At 42.3% G+C, this 19,902-nt stretch overlaps 1 protein-coding gene across 1 annotated transcript in view; it reads left to right on the top strand.

Annotated features, from left to right (window-relative positions):
- The first annotated feature begins 8,492 nt into the window (after nt 1-8,492).
- The window catches only part of LOC124257172 (monocarboxylate transporter 13-like), a 38,711-nt gene continuing 27,301 nt past the window's right edge, over nt 8,493-19,902 (top strand). The window contains 1 exon segment of the mRNA XM_046691191.1: nt 8,493-8,648. The gene's annotated coding sequence lies outside the window, so the exon portion shown is untranslated.

Here is a 19,902-nt window from a genome sequence, read left to right as displayed (position 1 = left end):
CCTCAATAGGGCCCTTCTTAATGGGTTTTACAGGGCTTCTTTACTTGTCCTCTCCAAAGGGCACTTTACATGGCCTCTTTAGCGTCCTTCTTAATGGCCTTTAAAGGGCCTCTTTTCTTGTCTTCTTCTCGACTGGGCTCCTTTCCATGGCCTCTTCTATAGGGTGTCTTTACATGTCCTCTACAGGCCATCTTTACATGGCCTTGATAGGCCGTATATTCATGGCCTTGATAGACCGTTTTAATATGGCCTCAATAGGCCATCTTTACATGGCCTTGACACTGCTTCTTTACATGCCCATTCTTCATTGCCTCAACATAGCTTCTTTACATGGCCTCTACATAAGGCTTTTCTTCATGGCTTTTTAGGGCTTCTCTGCATGCCTCTCATCTGACCACCTTAATGGCCTCTATAATTATGGCTTCTCTGCTTGGCCACTATATGAGGCCCTTCTTAATGGCCTTTTAGGGCTTCTCTGCATGCCTCTCATCTGACCAGCTTAATGGCCTCTATAATTATGGCTTCTCTGCATGGCCACTATTTGAGGCCCTTCTTAATGGCCTTTACAGGGCTTCTTTACATGGCCTCTCTAGGGCAATTGTGCATCTGATACAAATATGTTGAAGTTTCCTTGCAATAATAATGTGATTGGAATATAGGTCAGGATCAAAAGGTAGCTTGTCCATGTCAAGGCACTTTGGAGAATGGGAAATTTTATGTGGAATGAAACTTGTACAGTCTTTCAAATTATTATTTTTGGATTAGGATGAAAAGGAATAGATGTCCCAATTGTAGAATTGTTGTATTGGTCAGCCCAGCACATAATTCCTTGTTTGTATCTATGTGTAGGATTTGTTGCTAGGTTAGTTGAGGTGCACAGAATGAATTCAGTGAATCCTGCCGTAAATGATTGTAGATGAGTTAAAGGAGCAATATGTTTTTTCTGGTCTAATAATGTGTAAATTGTTGCGTAGGGACTGTTGTAGCAAAGGAATGGTACTCCCTATTCCATCTGAAAATCTGGATGTGCCCTGATCAAGATTATGTCTCAACTGTTCCGTAGAAGCTGTACGGTTATGTCAATTGATTCTATATTCTAATTACCGTACGAAATCAACCCAGGTCAGGTCAGCTGATTGAGTGATTGGGCGTTACGGAGATCGCGTGTATATTGGAACACTCTTAACTATTCATTGAAACAGGTGGTAGTTTGTGTAGTGAAGGGCTTCGGATGTTCCCGGGAACAGTCATACATCACAGGAGTGTCTTTCATTGTCATCATTATTGTCAATAAACACGTGTTACAAATAGTTCAGCTTCTTTTTGTGTACATATTGATGCAGCTGACCTGCATATAGTTGCAGCACTCTGCAGATATAGTACCTGTGAAGGTCTGGGTTAGAATATTGATCTTCAGTAACCCATGCTTGTTGTAGGAGGCGTCGGGATCTGGACTAAGGGGATCGGGTGGTCAGGCTCGCTGACTTGGTTGACAAGTCATCCGTTCCCAATTGCGCAGATCGATGCACTGTTGATCACTGGATTGTCTGGTCCGATTGTCTCGATTGTTTACAGACCGCCGCCATATAGCTGGAATATTGCTGAGTGCGGCGTAAAACTAAACTCACTCATGTGAGGGATACCAAGAATGGTCTTTACATATACTGAGGGAAACAAATCAGGGAACATCACTTAATGACTGTGTTAATTTATTTATTCCGCCGCCATATAACTGGAATATTGCTCAGTGTGGCGTAAAACGAAAGTCACTCACTCACTCACTGCAAATATGGAATGGGTACAAATACTTGACACAGGGAACAGTAGCACCATCATGCAGTGAAACTGTGACAATGTAGTACATATACCTGATTCAGGTAGCAATACGTGGTACACTTTACAGTATATGATATAGGTTGAAATATATCGTATCTATTGCAATATATAAACTGTATAGCAGTACATGATACAAGTTGCAGTACATGGTACAGGCGGTTGTACATGATACAGGTTGCAGCACATGATACAGTATGCAGTACGATACAGGTTGCAGTACATGATACAGTATGCAGTACATGATACAGGTTGCAGTACATGATACAGGCTGCAGTACATGGTACAGGCGGTGATACATGATACAGGTTGCAGTACATGATACAGGTTGCAGCACATGGTACAGGTTGCAGTACACGATACAGTATGCAGTACACGATACAGTATGCAGTACATGATACAGGTTGCAGTACATGATACAGGTTGCAGTACATGATACAGGTTGCAGTACATGATACAGGTTGCAGTACATGATACAGAATGCAGTACATGATACAGGTTGTAGTACATGATACAGTATGCAGTACATGATACAGTATGCAGTACATGATACAGGTTGCAGTACATGATACAGGTTGCAGTACATGATACAGGTTGCAGTACATGATACAGGTTGCAATACATGATACAGTATGCAGTACATGATACAGGTTGCAGTACATGATACAGGTTGCAGTACATGATACAGTATGCAGTACATGATACAAGTTGCAGTACATGGTACAGGATGTGGTACATGATACAGGATGCAGTACATGATACAGGTTGCAGTACATGATACAGGTTGCAGTACTTGATACAGGTTGTAGTACATGATACAGTATGCAGTACATGATACAGGTTGCAGTACATGATACAGACTGCAGTACATGATACAGGTTGCAGTACTGGTGATGCGTCTTGGCGTCCACCTTTAACCTTGCGCACTAGTACCCTGTCTTAAGTGTGGGTGCGTAGTAAACCCGACGTGCGCACGCTGCAGACAGCAATGTCTGGTTTGGCTTCCAACGTTCTATATAGAGGTCACCGAGTGCATCTGCTGAACATGTCAACACGGTCCAACAGAAGGAAAACAATGTTTCGTGCGTTAAATGTGCTGTTACACATTACTATAGAAGTGGATATTACACGGACGTGTCAATGGATACATCTAATCTCCATATTTGAGCCCAGTTGATATCACGTTGACAATGACGCTGCCAACCCCGCCTACTTTCACTCCCTGTCTGACCGGCAATGATGGTTAGAACTTGAACTCGACCGTCTACCTAGGATTACGTGACATGGTGTAATGTAAAGGTAACATGTGGCCGTACACTCACTGTAGTCGTGATGCTCATGGACTTGAACTCAAGACGATCAGTGACCTTGAACAGCGGCGCTGGCGACGACCGCCTTAGTTATAGTAACCAATGTCAAACAGCACGTGTTGCTTAACGGTACTCTGTCTCACAGACCTAGACTAACAACTAGTCTCTGAAATGAACATATTTTACTGAAAAAAGTTCATAGTAAAAAAAAAAAAATATTATGAAAAGGAGCCCTGAGACTTTCTTCATTTTCAGAAGCTGAGTAAATCTAGACTTGCCACATTTTCTAGACTTGCGTAGCCTTTCTTGGATATATTTGCTTCAGGGTCTGTACGACAGACTATCACAGACCCTGAACCGCATTATTTTCATTACTGCATATAGTCCTCCTTGTTAAGCAAAGGCCGTAAATGAAGCAAGTCTAGATTTCCTCCCATCTTGACGAGGCTCCTTTTCAATTTAAATGGGATTATTTGTTACTGTCAAATTTACATACATTTAGAGACTTAGCATTATGAGTGGTGATACTCTGACCATTTAATGGAAGAATTTTAATTCTAACTTTGTTATTTGTAATTCTTATTCTCGGGTGAGGCGAAGCTGTCTTCTGAAGTTCTATCCAAAATTCTTGGAGTGCCCAGAGCCATGGGAACTGGCACATTCATTCAGTGAAATCATCATCAAATTTTGAAAGCGACATTGTTTTTTTAATGTACTGCTGAAACATATGATAATATGAGAAAAAAAAACATGGTGTACGTTTTATCGAAATATGGACAAATGATTGTAGCGAAAGTTGCCCAGTAACGGCTAGGAGGAGTCACAGTCAGCCAATCGAAAACCTAGGTATACTGAAAAGCAACTCTTCGTTCGTCACTACTCGCCCATTACCATAAACTGCAAGAAGACTCACCCCGTATCAATGCTTGTTACGGGGATAAATAGGACAAACCAAACAGAATGCGACCCATGAAGATCTAGGTTAAAATTGATCTTCAGTAGCCCATTCTTGTCGTAAGAGGCGACTAACGAGATCAGGTGGTCAAGCTCGTTGACTTGGTTGAAACATGTCAGTAGATCGATGCTCATGCAGTTGATCACTGGATTGTCTGGACCAGACTCGATTATTTACAGACCGCCGTCATACAGCTGGAGCATTGCTGGGTGCGGCGTAAAACTAAGCTCACTCACTCACCCAGTCAGAATGCGCGAACTTATGGAGACACACGTGTTTGTACATAAAGGCTCTCGTGTGTTTTTTCTTTTGGGTGTTTTCTGTGGCGGTCTGTTTGGTTTTCCAACGTTATTTTAGTTTAAGATCTATTTCGGTATATGAGTAAGGATGTGGATACGCTCAAGTATCTCACCGGATGAGAACACGTACGCGTGAAGGTTAGAATTGGCCTTCACAACCCATGCTTGTCGTAAAAGGCGCTTGATGGGATCGGATGGTCATGGCTCACTGACTTGGTTGTCATCGTACCAATTGCGTAGCTTGATGCTCATGATGTTGATCACTGGAATGTCTGGTGCAGACACATTTCTTTAAGTGGTGGCATTTAAAAGGTGGTATGAACACTGACGCGCGCACACACAAACACAACACTGACGCGTGTACACAAACACAACGCTGACACGAACACACACAACCACAACACTGACGCGCGTACACACACAAACACAACACTGACCACTGACGCGCACACACACAAACACAACACTGACGCGCGTACACACAACCACAACACTGACGCACAAACACAACACTGACGCACACACACACAACCACAACACTGACGCACACACACAAACACAACACTGACGCGCGTACACACAACCACAACACTGACGCACACACACAAACACAACACTGACGCACACACACAAACACAACACTGACGCGCACACACACAAATACAACACAAACGCGCGTACTCACAAACACAACAATGACACGCGCACACACAACCACAACACTGATGCGCGCACACACAACCACAACACTACTGTGCGCACACACAAACACAACACTGACCCACACACACAAACACAACGCTGACGCGCACACACACAACCACAACACTGACACGCGCACACACAACCAAAACAAAAACGTGCGCACATACAAGCACAACACTGACGCGTACACACATAAGCACAAAAATACCTGGATTTTAAACTTACAGATTAATCGATTCATATTTAGTACCTTCTGAGATGTACCACCATTCTAGATACTGACTGGATCAGAGGGTGTGGTTAAACTCTAAATGGTTGACTAACCGTATAGAGGAAAACCACTTCACTTGTGAATTCTCTCACCCGGATAAGGATACTATCTTTATATCGGGTGACATTACAAACAGGATGCATGCGGCTAAGAAGGAAATACTATGTATCGCGTTTTTATCAGGAAATAAATACTTTAATTTGTAAGTTGTCGCATTTAACGATGCAATTGTTATCATTATCAATAATTCATAATTAACATATTTCTTGTGTACATTCTCTGCCTCTGCCTTCTAACACCCTTACTTAACACGTTATACAAGCTATGTTCATCAACCTCATCTATTGTACTAACATCCATCTGCCTTCCAATCATGTGGTTAATCTCTAATTCAATCTTTGTAGGTCACCTAACTCACTGGTAGGGAACTTGGTTACAGTGAGAGTGGAGTCTTTGTGATTTTTGCGACGGAATCTTTGCGATGTCACAGAGTCTATGTGATTTTTGCATCAGCAAGGGAAGGGTAAGATACGATAAATGGCCTGTATACCTACAAAATCAATATTACGAGAGAGTTGAATTCACATTTACTTACATTAGGTTTCCATCAGTAAGCAGCAAATATATGTTGTTCAGAAAGCTACTGATAATTATGTAAAACCATTAATTGTCACGAAATTAATACTTTTTGATAAATAATCGTCATATTGACCCCATAACGAAGTGTAAAAATAATACAAAGTGTTCCGATTAGAGATTATCCCCTTTCATCATAAAGCATTTACTGTTTTATCAGCGAAAAAAACCGAACATATTAATTTCCATGAACTGGTTTAATGTCTCAGACTGACTGACAGAGTTTGGTTTTACGCCGCTTTTAGCAATATTCCAGCAACATCACGGCGGGGGACACCAGAAATGGGCTTCACACATTGTGCCCATGTGGGGATTCGAACCCGGGTCTTCGGTGTGACGAGCCAACGCTTTAACCATTAGGCTACCCCACCGCCCCTTAATGTCTCAGAAACTTTTTGACTACGAAATTGATGTAACGGAAAATTCCTTCATTGTCATTATCTATGCAACATCTCGACTTGCCCCAATGAATTACAATTGTGTAAGATAACATTATGCGGTGATATGAAAATTATAATCTAAAATACAAGAAAGTAAAGCTATAATTACCATTTCGTCTTGTCAAAACTCATCTTAGTGCAAAGACTCTGTGACATAATTATCGCAAAGTTTCCGTCGCAAAAATCACAAAGACTCCACTCTCCCTGTAACCAAGTACCTAGTCTGTCTCACAGTCCCTGAACCACATTATTTTCCCCCCTGCCAAGCCCTCTCTGCAGTGCTAAAGCCCTAAATAAAGCAAGTCTAGATTTCCTCAGGTTCATGAAAATTTGGTTAAGCTTGTTACTATTCTAGCTGCCTCCAGCTGTAGTAATTCTAATTTATTAGCATTATAGGAAGTGCAATTGTTCCAGACAACGGTAGTCTGTCTCACAGTCCCTGAACCAAATATTTTCCCTATTGCCTATAGCCCTCCCTGCAATGTAGCCTACCTCACAGTCCCTGAATCACATTATGTTCCCTACTCCCCATCCCTCCCTGCAATGTAGCCTACCTCACAGTCCCTGAACCACATTATTTTCCCCACTCCCCATCCCTCCCTGCAATGTAGCCTACCTCACAGTCCCTGAACCACATTATTTTCCCTACTCCCCATCCCTCCCTGCAATGTAGCCTACCTCACAGTCCCTGAACCACATTATTTTCCCTACAGCCTAGCCCTCCCTGCAATGTAGCTTGTCTCACAGTCCCTGAACCACATCATTTTCCCTACAGCCTAACCCTCCCTGCAAAGTAGTCTGTCTCACAGTCCCTGAACCACATTATTTTCCCTACTGCCTAACCCTCCCTGCAATGTAGTCTGTCTCACAGTCCCTGAACCACATTATTTTCCCTACAGCCTAGCCCTTCCTGCACTGTAGTCTGTCTCCCAGTCCCTGAACCACATTATTTTCCCTACAGCCTAACCCTCCCTGCAATGTAGTCTGTCTCACAGTCCCTGAACCACATTATTTTCCCCACAGCCTAACCCTCCCTGCAATGTAGTCTGTCTCACAGTCCCTGAACCACATTATTTTCCCTACAGCCTAACCCTCCCTGCAATGTAGTCTGTCTCACAGTCCCTGAACCACATTATTTTCCCTCTTGCCTAATCTGTCTCACAGTCCCTGAACCACATTAATTTCCCTACTGCCAAGCCCTCTCTGCAGTGCTAAAGTCCTAAATAAAGCAAGTCTAGATTTCCTCAGATCTGAATCTCTGGTCTCCCTAGGGCTCCTTTTCAATATAAATGGGCTTGTTTGTTACTATCAAAATATATATATTCAGAGACTAAGCCTTAGTCTACCAAGTTCCCTACCAGTGTAACTGGCGTCCAAGCAACTTACCAGATGTCGCTAATACCAGAATCAGTTATCTAAACAATACGAAATAGCAATATCAAGGTGGTATTTTTTTATATGGAAATGTTAAGTTTAAAAAAAAAACACAACAAAAAACAACATTTTAAATGTATTAAAAAACAGTACACACCTGTGAGACAGCGCTCATTGTACTCGCGGTTAATGAACCATCTTGCACTCCCGTCACAGATATCGTTTCATGAAATGGAGTCGCTAATAAATATTACCTTTCATCAAGAAACCTTTGCAGTTGTCATAGACATAAATCTACTGATAGAAATGTTACAACAAACAGGAACTTCCTGTACATACATGCGATCGTGTTGTTATGGAAGCAGTACCGTTATGGATCGATAAGACTTCAGTTTAGATCACGTGACGCTGAACCGTGGCCAGCTTAGATGGTGCTCGTACGGGGAAGGTGGTCAATTCCTATCGACCAATAAACCGCGGTTATTTACCTGAATAGACTGCCGTACATATTGGGTATAAAATCTTTACAATGTTAACCTAGGACAAGTCTGACTATATGTTTATTTACCTTTAACGGTGAATATTATTCCGTCGTAAACAAAACATTGAATGTGAATGTGACACAATTTCCCGGTCGGTTCACTCAAATCTGGCAAGGTCGTTCTCGCCAATATCTATTTTTATACCCTACCAGCTGACAGAATCGCTTTGTTCGGTGGAAGGTGACTTGACCATTGGTGTAATATTTCAACTTGTACCAGCGTTATCCTTCCCCTGTCGTGCTGACGGGCCACATTCCTGTCAGATGAACACGGACATAGTGACGTAAGTGGATTCTATCAATATTTTTCCGTTAAAGACAACTCCTCGTTTTGCGGCCGAGCTAAGCGGAAGCAACGATCAGCTGTTGGCGGCCGCGCCGGCTCGCTTTGCGTCCCTAGCTCTCGATCACCAGATATCTTGGAAAATATGGTCAGACTCTGTCATGGCATTATGTTAAGCTTCCGACATCATGCACTATGAAAAACCTTCTATTATAATGTGATTCAGAGTCTACGCGGTGAGCAGATGCTATGTACACACAATCTCCACTGTACTAATATATATTAATGTGTGATGCTTCGGGGGTTTGCATATCAAGCAACTTCGGAATATTTTCGATCTATACATGCCGTATTATGCGCTTTTATTGGTTGTAGGATTACATATATTTAATGTATATAGCTGTCAGTGAAACGCGGGCCGATCACGAGTGAATGGTACATCTCATTATGCGCTTGTAATGAGAAGGATGACGTAAAGGCGTTATTTTTGTCAACATGGCACAGATTCTACATGGTCGATTTAATGCATGGTTGCATATTAATTAACTGTTGATATATCCATGTGAAAGTCTTCCGATCGATTGCTCTACCTGTACCCGTGTGTCACAATGGAGGAGAACTTCCTGCTGACTCGACCGTGTAATCGCATCGCCTCATGTTTTGTCATAGGTGTGAAATTGGTCGCACGTTCGGTTTAACAGTTTCGCTGTACATGTTAACACCGCGAGGCCTTTGTGTGGTCATATGTCGCGATGGTGTTGGTTACACCGATGAGGACCAGATTCTCGATTACGTGATTATCTCCCTTTACCCCACCCCATCTCCTGACCCCTAAATTCGACCCCTGGTTGAACCTCTGACCTTTCTTGTAAGAAGGTAGATAAGCCTGTCAGTGCCGGTCTGCTGTAGCCACGCGTTGTATTCCTGGAAACTATTTCTTGTGAATCTTTTACCATTTCTTTACTGCTAATTAAACCCAGCCAATATGGCACAGTCATCGATACATTTGAACACGGTAATCCGGAGTTCCCCAAAGTGATGTCCGGGTTAAAACAATATCTGATTGCTAAATTATTGTAGTGCAGTGCCCTCTCTGTCGGAAAGATTGCTTGTGGAGATTATCATCTATTGTGCTCTGAGAGTTGAGAAACCTTATGCTATTTACACGTATACACATCCCTTTCAGCGTGAGAACGATGTAAGAATATACATGGAAACGTCACGTGTACGAAAACCTAGACGTTGTCATCCATAGAGTTATACGGTTTTATTTTTAATAACGAGGAGCGGTGGGGTAGCCTAATGGTTAAAGCGTCCTCTCATCACGCCGAAGACCCGGGTTCGATTCCCCATATGGGTACAATGTGTAAGCCCATTTCTGAGTGAGTGTTGTTTTACGCCGCTTTTAGAAATATTCCAGCAATATCACGGCGGGGAACACCAGAAAATGAGCCTCACACATTGTACCCATGTGGGGAATCGAACCCGGGTCTTCGGCGTGACGAGCGAAAGCTTTAACCACTAGGCTACCCCCGAGTGCCCTGACCATCTCATAGGGCCATGTTCGGCCCTAACAGTACGAATCCCAAGTTGTATCCAAAATTTCTTACTTCCTCAGAAAATACAAAACTTTTTACATAATTTCCTTTAAGAAAATGATAAATTGTTCCCAATTAGCATGCCAGAGGCACCTAGTGTAAAGTGCGTGGTATATTGTAAGATATTGCCCTTCCTTTCCTTATAGTACTCTTTGACCCTAGACTGGGAACCTGTCCTGGGTCATCTGGGTGCGTTATATCGTGTGTAGAATGCGCACAATGTGTATCTGTAAATCACATCCGGTTTGGGATTCAGAACAGAAAGGAGACCGTTGTAGGTCTGACTCTATCGACCTATCCACGGCATCACTGTTATAATGAACCTTGGAGATTCCGGGTTTGTAGAGGTTTTCAAAATTGCTCTCGAGGCGATGGGGCCGTTATGTTCGCTGACTTGGTTGCATATCATGGTATTCATGTTGAGTCGACCGGTGCTTAATCACTTGATTGTCTGGTCCAGACTTGATTTTTTACAAACTACTGGGATTTCCCGTATTTAAGCCCTGGGCTTAATAACGGAAAATGACCCATCTAGTTAACAAATATAAACCCCATAATTAAGCCCAGGGCTTAAATTCGGGAAATGCTTGTAACTGAAGATAAAGTTCTGTACACGTGGAAACCTCTAACTGCACTACAATCGTTATATAAGCTGACGTTCGCCATGTGCTTTTGCCATGGGACGTCACTCTAAACAATATAAATAGAAATCTCAATTTAAGCCCATGTGCTTAATAACGGGAAAATATCCCGTTTTTAAGCACATAGGCGTAATTTCGAGTGGGCTTAAATACGGGAAATACCGGTACTGTTATATAGCTGCAATATGTTGCTGAGGGCAAAGAAAAACACATAGACAAAACTAGTATAACACATATGTAAGAAAAAATACACAAGGTTTAGCGTGAACACGCACGTACGACAGCTTACAGTTCCAGTGATTCACTGACTTGCGAACACAGCTAGAATACATTTATACCGTGATTAGACACCTGAACCGCAGAAGCTAATCTGTCGAGGTGTATATCGTGTTCCAGACTCCACGAATGAAGGAGTGAGTGATTGATTTTAGTATTACGCTTTTTTAGCAATATTCCAGCAATATCACGGCGTAGAACACCAGAAATGGGCTTCATACATTGTACTCATGTAGGGAATCGAACCCGGGTCTTTGGCGTGACGAGCGAACGCTTTGACCACTAGGCTACCCAACCGCCCCCTTACGAATAAAGTGTAATGTGACCTGTACAAACTGGTTTTCCTGCAACAAGCTTGCCTCAATTGCCCACAGTAGAATCAAGGATTACTGTGAATTATGACTCACGTTTCGAGCAACACGAAACGAAAGAAGAAAATAAACACAAAGAACACATGTACATGGGAGCATCTTCATCACAGATTGTGTAGTTCATCACAGATTGTGTAGTTCATCACGGATTGTGTAGTTCATCACAGATTGTTTAGTTCATCGCTGTTGCTGTGTTCATTACAAGTGTCATTACTCACAACAGAGAACATTGTTTATCATAGGTGACAACTAGGGCTGCGCAATATAACCGGTTTACCGGTATGTACAGGTTCAGACATGAAAACGATACGTATTGCGATACGCTGATCGAAAACCGGTATTTTGACATGCATTCGGAAAACGTCGTAACACTCGGAAATTTTCGGATATTTCCTTGTTTCATTTGTGCCAAATATTATTCACATTTTTAATTTATTATGATTAAAATTTGTTATTAAAGCTTAATCAAGCATAGTGATTTTGTTGTGTTTTTGCTCTATAAATCAAGCAGTAACTCGATTATAAGTAGTTTTTTGTTTAAAAATACTTCATGCAATATATTGTGATGCATATCGCAATACATGCTTTCGCATCGCAATATATAGCAATATGAATATTCTCTGCAATACCCACCCCTAGTGACAACGTTCATGGTTGATATTGTTCCTCGCAGGCTGGAGCGCAATAGTGCAGTGGTAAGGCGTCTGCCTATCACGATGAAAGCCCGGGTTCGATCCCCGGTGGAGACACCTAGGTTCGGTATCCTTGGTCAAGATACTTAGATCCACATTGTCTCAGTTCACCCAGCTGTATAATGGGTACCCGTGAAAATGTGCTGGCAATGTGAGTGTTTAGTTTATTGCGAGGCTAATAGGCAGCATGGTTGATTGTATGATTCTCAGGGAGTTGAAACAGCACCGAAAGTACGATAGTGTCCTATGACCGAGAATAGTAATGTACGTAGCGCCGTGAGCAGGCAGTGTGCCATTGTGAACATTGTTTGTTAGAGATGCCATAGTTCCTCGGAGGTTACATTGTTCAACAGATGACATCGTTCGATAGAGATGTCACTGTTCCTGCCAGGTTGCATTGTTCAACAGATGACATTGCTCGTTAGAGATGCCATTGTTCCTCGGAGGTTGCGTTGTTGAACAGATGACATTGTTTGTTAGAGATGCCATTGTTCCTCCCAGGTTGCTTTGTTGAACAGATGACATTGTTCGTTAGAGATGCCATTGTTCCTCCCAGGTTGCGTTGTTGAACAGATGACATTGTTTGTTAGAGATGCCATTGTTCCTCCCAGGTTGCTTTGTTGAACAGATGACATTGTTTGTTAGAGATGCCATTGTTCCTCCCAGGTTGCGTTGTTGAACAGATGACATTGTTCGTTAGAGATGCCATTGTTCCTCCCAGGTTGCTTTGTTGAACAGATGACATTGTTCGTTAGAGATGCCACTGTTCCTTGCATTGTTCAACAGATGACATTGTTTGTTAGAGATGCATTGTTCCTCCCAACAGATGACATTGTTCGTTAGAGATGCCACTGTTCCTCCCAGGTTGCTTTGTTGAACAGATGACATTGTTCGTTAGAGATGCCATTGTTCCTCCCAGGTTGCGTTGTTGAACAGATGACATTGTTTGTTAGAGATGCCATTGTTCCTCCCAGGTTGCTTTGTTGAACAGATGACATTGTTCGTTAGAGATGCCACTGTTCCTCCCAGGTTGCATTGTTCAACAGATGACATTGTTTGTTAGAGATGCCACTGTTCCTCCCAGGTTGCTTTGTTCAACAGATGACATTGTTTGTTAGAGATGCCATTGTTCCTCTGAGGTTGCATTGTTCAACAGATGACATTGTTCGTTAGAGATGTCATTGTTCCTCTGGGGTTCCATTGTTCAACAGATGTCATTGTTCGTTAGAGATGTCATTGTTCCTCGGAGGTTGCGTTGTCGAACAGATGACATTGTTTGTTAGATATGCCACTGTTCCTCTGAAGTTGCGTCGTTGAACAGATGACATTGTTCGTTAGAGATGTCATTGTTCCTGCCAGGTTGCATTGTTCAACAGATGACATTGTTCGTTAGAGATGCCACTGTTCCTCGGAGGTTGCATTGTTCAACAGATGACATTGTTCGTTAGAGATGCCACTGTTCCTCGGAGGTTGCATTGTTCAACAGATGACATTGTTCGTTAGAGATGCCACTGTTCCTCCCAGGTTGCGTTGTCGAACAGATGACATTGTTTGTTAGATATGCCATTGTTCCTCTGAAGTTGCGTTGTTGAACAGATGACATTGTTCGTTAGAGATGTCACTGTTCCTGCCAGGTTGCATTGTTCAACAGATGACATTGTTCGTTAGAGATGTCATTGTTCCTCGGAGGTTGCATTGTTCAACAGATGACATTGTTCGTTAGAGATGCCACTGTTCCTGACAGATTGCATTGTTCAACAGATGACATTGTTCGTTAGAGATGTCACTGTTCCTGCCAGATTGCATTGTTCAACAGATGCCATTGTTCGTTAGCGATGTCACTGTTCCTGCCAGATTGCATTGTTCAACAGATGACATTGTTCGTTAGAGATGCCATTGTTCCTGCCAGATTGCATTGTTCAACAGATGACGTTGTTTCTTAGAGATGCCATTGTTCCTCGGAAATTGCATCTCGAGCAAACAATGTCATGTGTTGAACAACGCAACCTGGGAGGAACAGTGGCATCTCTAACAAACAATGTCATGTGTTGAACAAAGCATGACATTGTTCGTTAGAGATGCCATTGTTCATCGGAGGTTGCGTTGTCGAACAGATGACATTGTTCATTGTGAATCACAGCTGCCTGGTCACAGGTAGCGTGTCACGGATCACGAAGAACGATTTTACGCCGCTTCGTAGAATTTCGTGGGGAATGTCTACGATAAACTACGGTATTATCGAACACAAGGGACCATTAGTTACGCTTTTCGGCTATAATAATATACAGGAAGTGGCCGGGACAAGACAGCCAGATCGTTATATGAGTAGATTGTTGTGTTTGTATTCTGTGGTTGAAAACCACTCCGCTTGACTGGACCACTTAATGAGCGGACTGTCGGTAACACTGATTGTTTGATTGGCATTCAGTAATGATATATACCGGTTTTTTTATAACAACTTCTTGTTTATTTCATACAGCGACGTTTAGGTGACAGTGGCCCAGATAAGCTACGTATCCGGGTAAAATACACATGGAAAATTTCCAATTACGCATTGAAAAAATAATTGTTGCGTACCAATTACGCATTTAAAATGTTACATACGCAAAATGTTTAAAACAAATGCGTACGGAATATATTTATAAAAATCGCTTGCGTAATGAAAATGACATCGATTGCTATCAAGTTGTATAGTGATAGTATAGGACTAGTGTTGTACTGTAAGTATAGAATGAGTGATATTTTTATGAAATCATTTCCATTCTATTAAGTTGGTTTTGATTAGGTATGACGTATAGCAGAACATACCTGTTAGTAAACTTACTCAATGACATAATACTTAGGTGAGTAAAATGACAGAAATACGCACATATTTGAAAGCTGTGGGTAACGGAAAATGAAATACCCACTCAACATTCATAATACCCACTCCCAAAAAATACAGTGGGTACAGTACCCACATGAGCTAAATCTAAAATCCGGGTGTCGGTATACAAGAAGTTGTCATCCATAAGGTTGTATGCTTCATTATCGGTAACACGTGGATCTACACAGTGTTTTAAACCAGGCGTGGAGGGACTAACGCGAGAGACCTAAACATGTCGAATATAACTGCCTTGTGGTTGTTAGTTTGTTTGTTTGTTGTTTAACGCCGCACTCCGCAATATTCCAGCTCTATGCTGCCGCTTCTAATACCGCAACTGCTAGTTACAGCTGCTTATACTGCTGCTGTTATTCACCTCTTCAACTATTAGGGGCGGTCGGGTAGCCTAGTGGTTAAAGCATCCGCGCGTCCCCCCGAAGACCCGGGTTCGAATCCCGACATGGGCACAATGTGTGAAGCCTATTTCTGGTGTCCCCCGCCATGATATTGCTGGAATATTGCTAAAAGCGGCGTAAAATCATACTCACTCTCTCACTCTTCAACTATAATATATTTATTTTCTTGGCTTGTTGTTCAGCGCGACCTGTGAAGGTCCGGATTAGAATATTGATCTTCAGCAACCCATGCTTGTCGTAAGAGGCGACTAGCTAACGGGATCTGGTGGTCAGGCTCGCTGACTTGGTTGACACATGTCATCGATTCCCAATTGCGCAGATTGATGCTGATGCTGTTGATAACTGGATTTTCTGGTCCAGGCTTGAATATTTACAGACCGCCGCCATATAGCTGGAATATTGCTGAGTGCGGCGTGCAAAACACACTCACTCACTCACTACTACTACTACTACTACTACTACTACTACTACTACTACTACTGACGCGTGAAGATCCGGGTTAGAATTGATCTTCAGTAATCCATGTTTGTCGTATGAGGCGACTAACGGGATCGGGTGGTCAGGCTCGCTGACTGGGTTGATACATGTTATCGTATCCCAGGTGCGCAGATCGATGCTCATGCTGTTGATCCCTGGATTGTCTGGTCCAGATCCGATTATTTACAGACCGCCTCCACATAGCTGGAATATTGCTGAGTTCGGCGTAAAACTAAACTCACTCATTCACTACTACTACTACTACTACTACTACTACTACTACTACTCAGGCTCTCTGACTTGGTTGACATACGTCATCGTATCCCAATTGCGCAGATCGATGCTCATGATTTTGATCACTGGATGGTCTGGTCCAGAATAGATTATTGACAGACCAACCAACCAACCAACTACTACTACTACTACTACGACTACTACTACTACCACCACTACTACTACTACTACTACTACTACTTCTACTACTACTACTACTTCTACTACTACTACTACTACTACCACTACCACTACTACTACTACTACTACCACTACTACTACTACTACTACCACTTCCACTACTCATACCTACCACTGCTACTACTACTACTACTGCTACTACTACTACTGCACTACTTACTACTGCCACTACTACTTACTACCACTACTACCACTACTACTACTACTCTACTACTACTCTACTACTACTCACTACTACTACTTCACCACTACTACTACTACTACCACTACTACTACTACTACTACTACTACTACTACTACTACTACTACTACTTCTACTACTACTACTGCTACTACTACTACTACTTACTACTACTACTACTGCTACTACTACTACTGCTGCTGCTGCTACTACTACTACTACTACTACTACTACTACTACTACCTACTACTACTACCTACCACTACTACCATAACTACTACTACTACTACTACCACTACTACTGCTGCTGCTGCTGCTGTTATTACTACTACTACCTACTACTACTACTACTACTACTACTACTACCACTACTACTACTACTACTACTACCACTACTACTACTACTGCCACTACTACTACTACTACTGCCACCAGAAGCACAACATTTACACCACCTCCCCCAACACGAGTACTACTACCACTGTTTCTACTACTACTACTACTACTGCTACTACTGCCACCAGAAGCACAACATTTACACCACCTGCCCCAACACGAGTACTACTACTACTATTTCTACTACTACTACTACCACTACTACTACCTACTACTACTACCACCAGAAGCACAACATTTACACCACGTGCCCCACCACGAGTACTACTACCACTGTTTCTACCACTGTTAGCACACATAATGCTCCACTAACTCAGATACCGAATACAGTATGTCAGTGAGAAGTGCATTCTCTCACGTAACAGTGAGACAGCTGTTGGCCTACCGTCCAGATGCCGTGATAAGTCATGGAGGCCACACGTCACACAACATCCAAATATGTCTTACAAATAAGGTTCCACAAACTGGTTCCACTCTTGCTTCGCGCAACAAGCTCGTTTTGACCAACATACAGGGCGCTGTCAACATACATCGCATTTTGACCAGTATAGAGCGCGTTTTGACCAGCATGCAGCGCGTTTTGACCAACATACAGCACGTTTTGACCAACATACATCGCGTTTTGACCAACATACAGCGCGTTTTTAGCAACATACAGCACGTTTTGACCAACATACAGCACGTTTTGACCAACATACAGGCGTTGTGAACAACATACAGCACGTTTTGACCAACATACAGGCGTTTTGACCAACATACAGGCGTTTTGACCAACGTGCAGCACGTTTTGACCACCAAACAGCGGCCTAAATGGTACCACGTCCCGCTACAAATGCATGCATAGCTGTAAACCTACCTGTACCTGTACCTCTCATTACAACCAGATGTTTGTGCTCGCTACCGCTTCAGAAAGATCTGACGACGTCACATTTTATCAGATCGTCATCTTATTATAATGATATTTATCGAAAGTATGTTTTGGGTGATAACAAATAATATTATAACCAACTGATCAGCTGATGTTGCATCGTCTTTTGTTGTTTAACGCCGTTGCTATGGCGACACGAACAGACATCAAGTAATCGCGCCCATATCGAGGACAATTATCCAATGTCGTCAAATCGCAGCCCACGAAATATGGGCAGCCACCTGGCTAACTGTTCAGATAGACAGGAGCCCGGTCAAAGGTTGCCATGGTGATCTCTTGATTGCGCAACAGTTATGGATGAAGGCATCGTTTGTACAGATTTGCTGTAGACACTCACGCTGATAATGGCTGTGGAAGTGTTCTCAGACAAATGTGGCTGTTGAAGGCTGACTGTATATATACTGTGTATGGTTGATAAAATTTAGGGGTTACTACTGAGGGGGGAACAACTATTGCGATAGCGATAGTCTATGGCAACATATTGCGATAGCGATAGTCTATTGCGACCAACTATTGCAATAGTTTTGCAATAAAGTTTTTTCTCCTTGAATTGTCTCATTTGAGGTCATTTCCCAAATGAATGTATAGTTTATATGAAATGAAAACAGGTTCACGTAGTTTCAGTCTCTTTTGATAACTGACAAGAAACTTGACACCCAGATCAAGTAAACAGTTAAAACATAAACTCAATGAAGCTGCAAGTCTGCACCCAAACAAAAAAACAACCAAATATACAAAACAACATAAATATTTGTCAACGGAAGTCAATTACTAAACTGTCAATATTCACACATACTATCGATGCATCGATAGTTTTTCGTTTCTATCATCGATTAATTGCTATCGGAGACTCAACAATTGCAACCCATCGATAGTTCGATGCATCGTTACAACCCTAGTATATACTGTGCATGGTTGATATTAGGGGTGACTCTCGGGGGCGAACAGCTATTGCATATCGATAGTCTATTGCAACATACTATTGAAATAGCGATAGTCTTTTGCGACCAACTATTGCAATACTATTGCAATAATGTTTTTTTCTCCTTCAATTGTCTCATTTGAAGCCATTTCCCAAATGAATGTATAGTTTATATGGAATATAAATAAGCTGAAGTAGTTTCAGTCTCCTTTAATAACTGACAAGAAACTTGAAACCCAGATCAAGTTTGTTTAAGAAGTAACAGGGGCGGATAACTCTAAATCAAAGTGAACGAATCTGGTACTTCCTGTATTTTGCGCTGCGCATTTATCACCGGAACTATTATTAAACTATCGATAGTCACACATACTATCGATAGTTTTTCGTTTCTACCATCGATTAATTGCTATCGGAGACTCAACAATTATAATCCATCGATTGTTCGATGCATCGTTACGGCCCTTGTTGATATGTGCCCTCCTGGCTTGCCTGGTAGTTACATCGTTCGCTTATAAAGTCTACAAGGCCGGAATTCCATTGAAATATGGAGACACTCTTTGAAGCTCGTTCTTTGTTAGGCTAACGCGCAGTCTCTGAATAAACATGATTCTGATAGAAACAAATAACTCCATTTAAATTGTAAAGGCGCCCCAGCGAGATGGGAGCTTCAGAACCTCAGGAACATCTGAACCTGCGTCAACCTTTCTATTGCCTGTGAAAGGTGAGTGTGTGAGTGAGTTTAAGTTTTACGCCGCTTTTAGCAATATTCCAGCAATATCACGGCGGGGGACACCAGAAATGGGCTTCACTCATTGTGCCCATGTGGGGATTCGAACCCGGGTCTTCGGCGTGATGAGCGAGCGCCTTAACCACTAGGCTACCCCACCGCCCCTGCAAGTGAAAGGGCTGAACGGAAGGGAAAATAATGTGGTTCAGGGACTGTGAGACAGGCTAAACCTTTGTGTCAACCCAGTCCCGATTAAGACGATGTCACTCTCATCCACTCATTGGGCGGTGGGG

Source organism: Haliotis rubra, unplaced genomic scaffold (genome assembly GCF_003918875.1).
Source record: "Haliotis rubra isolate DU_JTF1 unplaced genomic scaffold, ASM391887v1 Scf650, whole genome shotgun sequence".
Lineage (NCBI taxonomy): Eukaryota > Metazoa > Mollusca > Gastropoda > Lepetellida > Haliotidae > Haliotis > Haliotis rubra.
The sequence above is the reverse complement of the archived record's forward strand: the minus strand, read 5'-3'. Positions and strand labels throughout refer to the sequence as shown.